Source organism: Dermacentor albipictus, chromosome 1 (assembly GCF_038994185.2).
Source record: "Dermacentor albipictus isolate Rhodes 1998 colony chromosome 1, USDA_Dalb.pri_finalv2, whole genome shotgun sequence".
Classification (NCBI taxonomy): Eukaryota; Metazoa; Arthropoda; class Arachnida; order Ixodida; family Ixodidae; genus Dermacentor; species Dermacentor albipictus.
The window spans coordinates 253,620,152-253,633,279 of record NC_091821.1 but is presented as its reverse complement, the minus strand read 5'-3'; the positions used below and the strand labels follow the sequence as shown (position 1 = coordinate 253,633,279).

The following is a 13,128-nucleotide window of genomic DNA, read 5'->3' as shown; positions in this document are numbered from 1 at the left end:
GTCTTCACTGTCACGACGAAGTGACAGTATCAATGTGCCCCCAGTCCATTGGCCACAGTACAATATCGGGACCGTGACCAGGAATCGAACCCATGACGCCCTTCTCAGCTGCGCAACGCCACATCCGCTGAGGCACCGCTGGGGATAGGCCTGTAGAGTTTCTAATACCAAGAGAAATAGGAGCGTCGTGGTCACATAAAGCATCCGTAAAATAGACGCCTTGCACCAGCCAGAGGGCACTACAAAGTTCTCATTTATTACCCTGGCGTCGCCGACAACGGCTACTAAAGGCCCAATCCCATTAGGCCAAGACGAAACCGATTTCGGTCTGCCGACTGTCGGCACACCGAAATGGGTGTCGATTCGGCCCAATGTGAGTGAGCTTTAAGGATACGAAGAAACTTTGACGACATTTAAAGCGACAACGACCCACGCTCCATCGCTCACCTGAGTGATTACGCACTGAGCTGCCGAGTTGAAGCTCGGGAATGTTAGCAATTCTAGTCCCAATCGCAAGCATTACCATCAATGCGGAGCGTGCGCAATTGTAGATTTTCACTTCTCGGACACTCTTGCCGCGTAATAAGCGGTCGGAGGTGTCACGGCCAACTTGCATCGCGTCCCGCACAAACAAGCACGCACGCACGCACGCAGACATACACGCGCGTGCGTGCGTGCATGCGCGTGTGTGTGTGCTTTTTTATACTTAGAAATTGTCTGTGAGTTTTATGAAGATTTGCGCAAGCCAACTAGCCCATTTTCCCTATCTTCCGAACATATCATTCAGTGTGCATCCAGCCATCTTAGTAACGAAAAGTAATTCATGCACGTATTTACTTTTTTTTTCGCAACTTGCTGCTACTTTGGCTGTTGTCTTTAAATTGGAGCCAGTATATTTTATGTAGCCAGTTATGAAACATCTATATCGTGCCCGAGTCACCATCACTGATGCTATCGAGAAGGAAAATTCCAGGACTTCAGGTGAGGCTACGTGTTTCCGTACAGCTGCATAAGCGCGCACAGAAAACGTCATTGCATAGTACAGTACTATCAGCAACCCTTAGCCGTAAGAGTGGAGAACACGCAAACAGATAGTTGCTAAAGCCTGAAAACATGAAAGAATAGCTATTGCGAGTACAGCGAATAGTAACAGCCTGGCCTGAAAACACGCACGATGTTGTAACTGCAACCGACGCCCAAGCTACAGGTAGGAAACGTCACTTGCTTCCGTTTTCTCAATGCTACAGAAGTTTTATTGTCTGCCGTCGACATAGACGTATTTTTCAGTCCATGCAATGTTTCTTTGCTAGGTCGTTTGTGCCGGCTACACAGTGAACGAAATTTGTCACTTTCAATCGATACAGGTTTCAGAGAATTGTTTCGACACAGCGCACCGACGCAGAACACTGCTGCCATCGAGGAAAAGTAGTTTGAACAAAACTACAGAATGGTTTTGATGGTCTACGTTCCCTGAGATTGAAAAAAAAAAATACACCGACACATGTTTACTTAACCAAGCAGTTCGGAAAGTGTGTTCTTGTGTTTTTGTTTGTTTGCTTATTGTTGCCGTTTCTTCTTTTTTTTGCGAAAGGGCGGATTAAACGGTCACCATGGGTACAGTCACCCGCCGGCCCCAATGCTTTGACCTTGAAAGCGAAACTCTCTATGTGCGAAGCCAGTATAAGGTATAGGGAGTTGCTGTTGCGGTTGTGTGACCCAGTCTAAGCGAGTGCTGCAAAGCGCAGGGCAATTTTTCACGCTGCTACATCGGCCAAATTACCGTGTGACGATTCTGTCATATATTCTTTCAAACAAAAGGCTCCACGAAGAGGGGACGCGGGAGACATGCACACGTGGAAAGAAATGCCCCCTAGCTGCGCCACAGAAGAGCCGCCGAAGCCGCGCCCTCCCACAAAGGGGAAGACAGTGCGAGATGCATGGGAAGCCTGCGGGGAAACGGGCGTGAAGGGAAGAGTAGGGGGTGTGGTTGAAGTCTCCGCTACCGCTAGATGCCCCCAGGCTTCCCAGATGTCACGTTGACATTCCTGACCGCTACAGCAGCTTGGTTATGGGCCTCGTAGCCGGACCGGGAGTCGTGTTCACGGAAATTGGGCAACGCGATACACGGTCACCCGGTTTCAGTGTCACTTTTTCGCATCTAAGCACGCCTTTTGAGAATGCCTTGAGAAAACGGAGATATTTATACGGCCACTTAGCCGGCTGCGACCGATGGGTGCTTTTGTATGCGATCGCCATCGGGTCACAATTACTGTGTTTGGGATATTTAGGCGGTCTCGCCCACAGCTGCACGGGGTGGCCGAGTTTTCTTAGCGCTGGCAGGGCAGCTCTCTATCAGTCATCCATATCGTCAAGAACCATGGCTTGATCATGATATATGGTGTTTTGTTGCGCAATGACCGGTTATGCCCAAGGAGCGCCAGCCATGGCTTTATGGGAACATTCTCGCAGCTGGGTTGCCTGCTTCTTGCAGGGGATGTTTAGCCCGCAGGCTTGTGCACAGACAAAAGGGAACGACACGAGCAATTTATGGTTACACTTGCAAGCTCGAGCCTGGCCTCCGGTGCCGGAGGACATCAAGGCCAATACTCGGTGCCTAACGTAGGGGAGAGTGAGATGATACGTTTCTTTCAGTGAACCTATCCCCTTGCATGTTGTAAATTGTGTCATTGCCTTGACCAGTGCCGTGTCCATCGCAAAAGTTTCGGTGCTATTGGTTGCAATGTTGTGAACCCCCATCTGTGGCGGGCTGGTCTGTGACTCTTCTTTTTGCAACTCAGTGTTTAAACAGTCATGTTTTGGTTGTGTGAGGGAGAGGGGAGATTCGGGCTTGGGATCCGGACAGACGCCTTGGCGTTCGAATAAAGCGTCTCTTTGCCGGACAACGACCCTTCCTTTGCACTGCAACCGTGCACACGAGTCATCAAGGGGCGCCACTTCGAAACACCTTTTCTCTACAATTAGTGTTCAGGATAGCAGATGATTAGTCTGCGAAACTGCGCATTCGCATAAATTTAACGTACACCATACAATGCTGCCCACACGTGCGTACACAGCTCTATACACGCACACGAGCGATGAGAACAATATCTTTCCCCATTGTTTTACGCGCATCGTACGTAAATTTGCTGTCGATACATGTGTGAGAGTATTAGAGCAACTATATACACTTAACAACACTTGATGAAATTATATGGTGAAGTAAAAAAGAATATGCGGAACAATTTTCTGTTTTGGGGGCTACTGCATTACTGCGAATATAACCCCGCCACCTAGGTACACATGGCAGTAAAAAAAATTTAAAATATCTGAAATTCATTACATTAAAGTGGTTTCTGTCAAAACGCTGCAGCATGATTTTTTTTTTTTTTGCCTAGAGTATACGCTGTGTGCTTACGATACAGTGAACTGTTAGCCCAAGGTGGACAAAGAAAAAAAGTATGCAAAATGTAAAGAGCAGATGTAATAACCTTTACATGTTGCAACGTTCACTCTTATTTACAAGTGTTGTTGTTTTTTCTTTGTTTTTTTATCGACGCGATTGTTTAAAAACGTCACATGAATTATCACCTCTAGTTTATGAGTCTCATAAGTTATCTCTCTCTCTCATGAGATGATAAAGAAAGGGGGATATTTAAGCGTTTATAAAGTAACTTCTTCTTATTTTTTTTTCAGGCTGATCGATATGTACATGAAAGAGAAAAAAAAATATACCGAGTGGGAACGAGATGTTGAAAACTTTCAACGCGGTCGAGGGGAGAGCCTCCCTTTACATAGTTTCCCTCCTCTCGCGCAACATTTTTCTCCAATATAGTTCGCCGAAAGTAGCGGCAAGACAACAAAACTGGGCTCAAGTGCTTGCTCCAAAAAAGCTTCCGTGCGTTTTGCGCCCTCCCCTTGGTTCCTTCTTTGAAGCACTTGCGAGCAAATAAAAATCTGCAGGAATTGTGCAAGCACGATTACTCTTTGTTTACGGGAGGTATCACTGCCTGCCATTCCAAAAAATCTCGGCCATTCCGTTTCTTTCCTCTGTTTGCGCGCCAGGATATTATTCGCCGGCGCGAGGTACGGCGAAAGGTAGGATGCCACCGGACGATCAAGGTCGCAGTGGCGGTGTAGAAACTGCGTGACAGCAACTCCGCAAGCCAGTATGTAGGACAAGGTAAGCATTTGGGCAAGTACCGCGAAGGCTCACTTTGTTTACGAGAAGAACCGCGTGCCAAATCATGTTTTCTTTCGGAAGCCTGGTGCGGAAGCTGGCGAGAAAACCGCAGGAGAAAACATGTGCACCGAAGAACACCGTTTTTACCGTCCTCCGTCCCTCCCACCTCGAATGTTTCCGCCGGAACAACAAAACAATAATGAAAAGAGGAGCCAAGCGTTCTCGGGATCTGCGCATACCACTGGCTCGGTCGGCGGCATTCCCTTTGTCTGTTTCACTTTTGCATAAAAGATTGGCCCTCGCTTTCAAGTGATCGTGTTACCTTTCTTGATTTTGCTCAGCTCGGTCGCTACAGCACTCGGGTAATTCAGGAAAAGCTGCACTGTCTCAAAATGCCACCCCGTCCTTTGAGGTCGTTTCAGGTCGATACCAGGGGAACGGAAACCTATAAACGCTGCGCCAGTAAATATTTCTTGAGCTCAGACACGCGCCAGAGGGTGACCTTGAAGCGAGCGTTTCCTGACAACCGTTCGCGACGCGCGCGGAAAGTGTTCACGCATCTGGCATTCCACCGAGTCACTTGCATGCCTGTAATGCAATATTCCGAGGCGTGACAAAAGCTCGAATGGGCATTCACGGCGCTTTTTAGCGGGCACTCAGCGCCATTTTCCGAACTGCGTAGCGGCTTCCGCCATGCTACGAGTAAGCACGAAAAAATGCGCAATGACTCATTCATGACTCCTGAGTCGAGACCATTCCAGAACGGAAAGCACTGGTGATGGAAAAAGCAGGCGAATCGACGCTTCGCCGCTTTCCGTTATCGTTGTTTGCATAGCAAGAGAAGCGTGCTGCTTTGGAATGCCTCACCGCAAAGTCGCTTCGCAAGCGGACATTTAATTTGTTGTTCGTACGGATGCCATTAGCGTTCTCTCTGGCGCCTCTACGGCGGCTTTGAAATGACAAGATTAGCGCACTGCCATATGGGGAGCATGTCGGCACGTGTTTACTGGAGTGACGCCGCTCAGGCTGTACGCACCACACGTGTAAGAGTCATCTCAAAAGCAAAAACTTGTTCCCAGGAAATTTAATATACAAGTGTCGCTGTTCGAGTTAACCGATTCTATTCTAATTAGAACCCCTTAAGTTATCTGAATATGCGTTCAGAAAACGTATTCCCCTTATATATATATATATATATATATATATATATATATATATATATATATATATATATATATATATATATATATATATATAGAGAGAGAGAGAGAGAGAGAGAGAGAGAGAGAGAGAGGGGGGAGAGAGAGAGATTTCAGAATGCCTTGCTGACTGCACGGATTGTTGTGGGAAATTTGTTGCTGTGATCTCTGGCTATTGATATGCTATACGGCTTTGTAACACTCGTTTCTTGTGTGAGCTTCTATTATTATTATTATTATTATTATTATTATTATTATTATTATTATTATTATTATTATTATTCCAAGCAGCACTCGAATCGATTGCGTGACCTACTTCCAGAAATGTAAATAATTTTTTGGAACGATATATATATATATATATATATATATATATATATATCACTAATATCACTAATATCACCAATCTAATATCACCTCCTACCTACATTTCCTCTCGCATCGACCATAGCCACAAGGTTGGAATCATTCAGTGCCGCACCAGAGCCTGTAACGAATCATTCATTCCTAGGACCCCTCAGGAATAGAACCACCTTCCCGGCGCAGTTGTCGCAATCAAGGACAACTCAGTTTCGTTCGGCCTTATCAGACATCATTACTCCCGGATGCAATTAACTAATCACATTTGTGGTTTATTGCTGCTTTGTTTATTTACTTGTGTATGTTTTTTTTACCCACTCCCTTCTGTAATACTTCGGTCTTGAGGGTACAATAAAATAAATAATATATATATATATATATATATATATATATATATATATATATATATATATATATATATATATATCACGTGCGCCAATACCAAGGTCATCAGATATTTCCTGGGCACGATAGCAAGAAGTAATTGATTGAATACTTGATTGATTGATTGATTGATTGATTGATTGATTGATTGATTGATTGATTGATTGATTGATTGTGCGGCTTAAGACATGATTAAGGCATTTGGCATACATGGGGGGACGGCGCATTGCCTCCGTTGCGATTCAGAGTGTGCGCCGTGGTTTGGATGATTAGGGACTCAAGATAAACACGCGTAGAATGACTTCGTTCCTTGGCAATCACGCGAGATTTTCCCCAGTTAATCGTATGTGACGTAGTTAGTTGCGCAGTGTTCCTATTAAGTATGCATATCCCCGACTAGACGGGGTTCCGTCATACTCTCGACTTCATGCATGCAATATGGACGTACTCTACACAATTCGCACGTTATCGATTCCGGATGCCCTGGCCACTTTTTCTCAACACGCCATTTCATCCTGACGGCGCGCCACTGCTTGTCGTGCAGTGATATCGGGCGGGAAAAAATCTTTTTTGACAATTTGCTCTGGCATCCTGAGCAAGCGAGCCAGAAAACAAAGGCCTCACACAAGCAATGCGTTCCGCTGTAGATATTTTCGTTTTTCTCCCATCCTCCCCGCACATTGAGAGGCGACTGACGGGATTAGACTGCCATTATTTATTTCAATTAGAGTCTGTCACGGACACGTCAGAGGATTTCCTCGGAGGGAGGTGGGCGGCATCCTCCCATTGTCTGGATCAATCTGCAAGAGCCTACAGGGGATCGAGGGCACGCAAGGATTTCGAAAAACACTTGACGTCCTCCTACTCGCTGTACTAGAAACGGATGGCTTCCTTTAATTGTAGAAACGAACGGCGCAAGGAATGAAGCTACATGCTTTGCTGTGCGTTGAAATGTCTTTTTTTCAGAAGTCCCGCCTTATAGGCAGCCTATCCTATGTTAATATTTTCCTTTGCTACTGCGCAGTACGGGTGGCCTGTAAATTAGGCTATCACATTTTTGTGTGTGTGTGCGTGTGTGAGGAGGACAATCAGCTGGTGCTCGAGGTTTGTCATCTATTATTTTAACACAAAAAGGGAACTTAAACATGAATAGAGACGCCTACTAGCACGATTATTACAGTCCTTCATGGAGGCAGTGTCAGCCTTTCCGCTCAAATTATTGATATTCTGTGACCCTAGGTGTTCATTTACACGTACTAGCATCTTTGGTGCCTTAGTCGTAAATTTTATTGCACATAAAATAATCTACAATGCAAAATGACCGCTACTGAGCGACGCTATTTACCTAGCTGTTAAAATCGTGTATCAAACCATGTACGTAACGTGAAATGTTATTCTTACGGCAAAAAACATAATCACCTTTACTCGCTGGAGGTAACCTCATAAAAGCAGCCACCGCACCAAATAAAAGGCATATACTCGCAGCAATCCATTTACTGTTGCGAAAGACAGCTTGAGTCCCGGCCTTCGACGAACACCACAAGAAGCTCATATTATCACAGACGCCACCAGGAAGCGAAGAGAGAAAGAAGCGGCAGCTGTCGGAAATCAGATCTGCGTTACGACCCCTTGCTTTCTGAGAGGCGTAAGAAATATTGCGTCACGTGCACTGCTTGAACAGGTTTCGATTGAGCATGAGCCAAGCCTTAACTGCCTCTACCGAGAAACCTCGACTAGGATGGTTGTATTATACCGACAGACGATCTACGTGTAACTGCTGGGATTGAAGCTCGTGCCAAACCAAATCCAGAAGTTTGCGGCCACATCAGCTGCTAAAATGTTTTCAACACCGGTGATCATGATGATGATGACGATGATGATAAATAAAAGGAGTAGGAAAATAAAAGGATCATGATTGATTGATTGATTGATTGATTGATTGATTGATTGATTGATTGATTGATTGATTGATTGATTGTGTTTTACGAAAGTATGACACGCTGCATGCTCTCGCTGAGAAGCAAGGTTCTGTGCACCAGGAATCTTGTTACTCAGCCTGCTAACTAGCTCTTCATGTTAATATGTCATTTTTACGCCTTTTGTACCCTTACTCTGATTTATTATTTCTGTACTGTCTTTCTATCGATATGCCCCCCCTCACGCTATGCTCTTCGGGGCCTGTGAGGAATAAATAAATAAATAAATAAATAAATAAATAAATAAATAAATTTGTGGTTCACGAATAGAGACGAACGCGCTGAGTCAGAGGAAAGAACAGGCACAAATAAGAGATGACTCAAGAACAAGGCATGACGAATCATGTGTCTACGTCGATTTGTGTTCCATCACATCCTATTTATCTGCGCTGCACAAACTTAGTACTCGAAAGAAAAGTACCAACTAGCACCTAAGTGAATTCTTTTGGAGCATGACGAATGCTGGTTTGTAATGGGAGTGATGCGCTGCCTGTAGGCGGCGCTGCGGAAACACCGGTCAACGGGGCCTTCCATGCTGGGTGTTCCGGTTTCAGGCAATACCAAACGAGAGACCTTGCTGGTTAATGAAAGGCGCACATGGAGGGAGGGAAAAATTGGAGGGAGCATTACGTCACGCAGCCAGCCTTAGCAAGCCAACGCTCCGTGAAGCCCAACACATCTCCTCTTGCGTCGAGATAACGGAGCATATTCGAGATTTGCCAAGACGTTCGGTTACCGGTAGTTTTTATTCGGTGCGCGCGCGGCCGGCAGGTGCTAGCTGCTCAGATGGAGGCCTCCGTGGCTCCTCAGCTGCTCTGCCTGTATCTCTGGTCGCTTTTTTCTCTGAATGCTTGTTCCGCTTCCATCGTTTCATATAAGGCATGCGTTCCGCATTTTGGGCGAGTTGTGAGAAGTTTACAATCCAACGTCAGCGCATTTAGACTACAGGTATACTTCGAGCAAACTAAACAGACCGTTGTGAGCGAAAATAAGCAATATGTATTCGTCACATTTTTGACCGAGGCCTTGCCCCTGTGTACTTTACCCTGTTATGCGAACTTTATTGATTTACATTGTCGCTGGGTCAGTGGCATCTTACGCATGAGGGTTTGCATGCATGCGATTGATCGCATTGCGGGAGCGGAGGCATCCTTGCAGGCCAAAACGCGGTGGAGCTTGTTGCCTCAGATGACGCTGACTCCCGGAAGAAACGGCGAGTTGCATTTGCTACGCACGTGCTATGCTGTTTTGTCGTGAAATGCGGTGCGCTGTCAATTTATCTGCTCCCCAAAAAAAAAGCAGCAGCAACTGGAAACAGCGCTTGTTCCAGCTTTTCGAGTTTCAAGACCCATATACGGCCGGGTCATGCGGTCAACGCTATGTTCTCAAGCACTGACCCTGCCTCGAACGCTGCGTACTGCGAACAAGAGCAAGCGGTAGGTCATCGGACGCAAACGATCTTACTACAAAAAAATAATTCGGGTTTTACGTGCCAAAACCACGATCTCATTATGAGGCGCGCCGTAGCAGAGGACTCCGGAATAATCTCAACCACCCGGAGTTCTTTAACGTGAACCTAAAGCTAAGTACACGGGTGTTTTCGCATTTCGTACCCGTCGAAATGCGGCCGCCGTGGTCGGGATTCGATCTCGCGATCCCGTGCTTAGCAGCCCAAGGCCATAGCCACTAAGCAACCACGGCGGGTAAAACACAACATGTATCAGCGAACGAAAGAACGGCGAATGAAATGACAACAGACATTACTATGCAATTTACTCCAACACGAACCGCAGCGCGCATTTACCGCAAAAGCACTCAGCAGCGTAGCAACGCCGCGCACCTTCCGGAGAGGCCTGCAACAATTGCCTTCAAATTTCGACACGCTTGAGAAGCTTTCTCTCTGATGCGGCTCGCCGAACGGACACGCATTCGATGCCACAATCCAGAAACTCCAGCGAGGCATTAAGCGAAAGTCCATTTGAAGAGTTTCAAATGGTTTCGAATGTGTATGGAAAACAAAAAAGAAGAAATCACCCGGGAGTACTGAAACCTACCACTCGCTCTGACGTTTTAACCACGTGTTGCGACGCTACATCGGCTTCAGTCACGTTGCAGCACGCTCCCTCCTATTACTTCCTTCCTCCATGAAGGCGCAGCAGTATATCTGCTCGTCTGCGCGGCGCTTCGGTGGGAATTCTAGAGGACTTAGGGCACGGGAGGCTTTGTAGCGTGCCGTCCGCCGAGAAGGAAGCAAAGTGCTGTGCCGAATGCGTGCACTGTGCACGAGAAGTCGTAGACGCAGTTTCGCTGATTGACCGCTTTCGAAAACTTACCGGTCAAGCCATACAATGTCAAGCTTTGACGACAGACTGTTGCAAGGTGCGTTTATTCGGGCATCGGCTTGGAACCGTGGCCCGTGACCAATGAGAGTAATCAACTAATAAAGTAATAAATAAGCTGCTATAGCGTTACCATTGCGACTGAGTCTGAATCACCGGTACGTGCTGGCGCTGGATGCCGTTGGCCTGCCGGACACAGACATGCTTATGGGGCAAATGCACATTTCGCGGCCGCGTCCATCGGTAAATCGTGCGACTGCGTCACCTTATAGGCCTTTGCGCTCACGCGCAGGCATTTGGCTTATGGAAAGAGAACGATGCGGCCGCAGTTGTTCCGTTTGTTTGTCACTCATTTGTTTAATCGCAACGTGTAGTGTGACAACAAATCTTCAAAAACCACGTTTTTCATTTCAGTTCATTTTTTTTATTTCAACCACGTTTTATCTACATTCTTCACACTATAACTGGTTGACTGTAGTCAATCGACATTGCTTGGCTTGCCCTCTCAGCAACGCGTTCTGCAGCAGTTTCCACCGTTCTATGAGCTTTTGTTAATATACCTGTGCTTCTTTACCATGAAAAAAAGTCGCTTATGGCCCGTAAGTTTCTCTGCGTAGCAATTCTTCAAAACAAGAAAAAAAAAAAGATAAATCACACCAACACCCGTAGCTTTAGAGGCTCGCCTGCATTTTTGCTCCAGCATTTGCATGGTAAAGCGAAGCACGGCGTGCACTCTCGACGAGATGAGACATCGTTTCTGTAAGCGAACGAAGGCGCCTTTTCCGGTAGTAAACGCCCAAATAAAGAAAGAAGTGTAGCCTGAATATACAAACGAAGCAAGCACACCGGCTGGGCAGCCCGTTGACAGTATAACTCAATGCGGGAGAGCTGCAACATTTACTACCCAGCCCATTTCATCGTTAGTCACCAGGTTGCAGCACGGTGCGTTCAAAACTCGAACGCATCAGGCCCACACCTGCTCGCAAATTTTTTCAGATTACGTGAGTGACGAACAACTTACATTTTCTTGCAGCCTGGGCTTTTTGCATGAAAACTCGTGCGAGGCACTACGCCGCTTCTTGCAGGCAGAAAAAAAAGTCCTCCATTTTCTGCTGTATGTTTTATCACGGAAGCAATTCGACTTTTTGGAGACTTCCGCGTTCCGAAACTTTGGTGGGCTCGAGCGAACATATTGATCGTTATAGTGCATGAATTCGACTTTTTTTTTTTCACAATTACGACCAGCGCAACCACGCGATAGCCAGTATGGGTAACAAGTATAAGAAAAAAATCACTGTACGGTATCGAACTTCAGTTCTTGTCATTTGCTGTTGATAACACGATGAAATACCTTTTTTTCTCTTTGCTTTCCAGAGACTCGGGATGGAATATGAAGACCGATGCACAGCCCCAAGACAACTGATGAGCTCGCCTGGCTGCGAACACAAGTGGGGACCACACTTGGTGTGGCAGTACCAATCTGACACCTTCAAGGCCTCTAGCTGCTGTATAAGCGAATGAAGCTGCATTAGCTTCACTAAGTTTATACTAAGATGCCAGATGCTCGCGTGCTTATGATGTCACGAAAACGAGCACACCTAAATAAATAGTAGACCGAAAGTTTTCTGCCGTCATGTAATGGTATCAGGAAGGGTTTGGATATAATTTGATCAAGAACCCTGTTCAGACGTAGCAAAAAAAAAAGAGGGAGTGTGTGTGTGTGTGTGTGTGTGCGCGCGCGTGTAGGGGGGGGGGGGGCAGGGTAGGCTGTATATCGGACGCAGCCTTACGTACCCCACTCTATCAAAAAGATCCTGTTTCTACCACTCTACGTGCTCTATGTGACACCTGCGGCACAAAGGATGTTCCACATCCATTGCCAAGGTTTGTGAGTGATGGCGCTGACTAACACTCCCAGGGTTCTAGTAGGAAACATAAATACCTAAGAAAGTATATGGGAAAAGGCACCGCGGCAGCTCAATTGATAGAGCATCGCACGCGTACTGCGAAGACGTGGGATCGTTCCCGACCTGCGGCAAGTTGTTTTTCCAGCCACTTTCATTTCCATTTATTTTTAAGTTCTTTAATTCATTTACTAAGTCCTTGTTGTCAATGTTGGTTGGCTTCGTATGATATGATTAATAAAAGCCCCTCGGTTAACCCCTCCTTCCTCGCGTTTATATATATATATATATATATATATATATATATATATATATATATATATATATATATATATATATATATATATATATATATATATATATATATATATATATATATATATATATCGTTTAGCTGTACCTGCTGCAAACTAGTAGATCATATTATTTTTACTAGACTTTGCGATTTTCTTGAGTCTAATTCATTTTTTCGCCATCACAACATGGTTTTCCACAATCATTCTCATGTGAATCACAGTTATTAACATTTACTCACAAACTACACCAAATAGTTACCCCTTCTTCTCTTGCCGATTGCACCTATTTAATGCACCTCGTAAATGTCTTCGGAGCACGCATATATTTTCGTGCATGCGTATACCATCGTAAAACTTTTCGTTCACATTTAGCTGCAATATCGTTACGTGACCTAAAAAGACGCCACAACCACTTAGGATATATATAGAGAATTGACAATACAAATAACGTTGCTTACCGCATGACTTATGCAGTCATCTCCTGTGGCGC

General features: G+C 45.6%; 1 long non-coding RNA gene across 2 annotated transcripts; it reads left to right on the top strand.

Annotated features, from left to right (window-relative positions):
- The first annotated feature begins 1,058 nt into the window (after nucleotides 1-1,058).
- On the top strand, nucleotides 1,059-12,036 carry LOC135900220 (uncharacterized). 2 transcript variants are annotated; one of them, XR_010563834.1, is made up of 3 exons: nucleotides 1,059-1,207; nucleotides 4,063-4,180; nucleotides 11,813-12,036. It is a non-coding gene; the product is annotated as an uncharacterized lncRNA (long non-coding RNA). The 2 variants fall into 2 exon arrangements; XR_010563835.1 differs by lacking the exon at nucleotides 11,813-12,036 and adding an exon at nucleotides 4,262-4,388.
- Nucleotides 12,037-13,128: the final 1,092 nt, after the last annotated feature.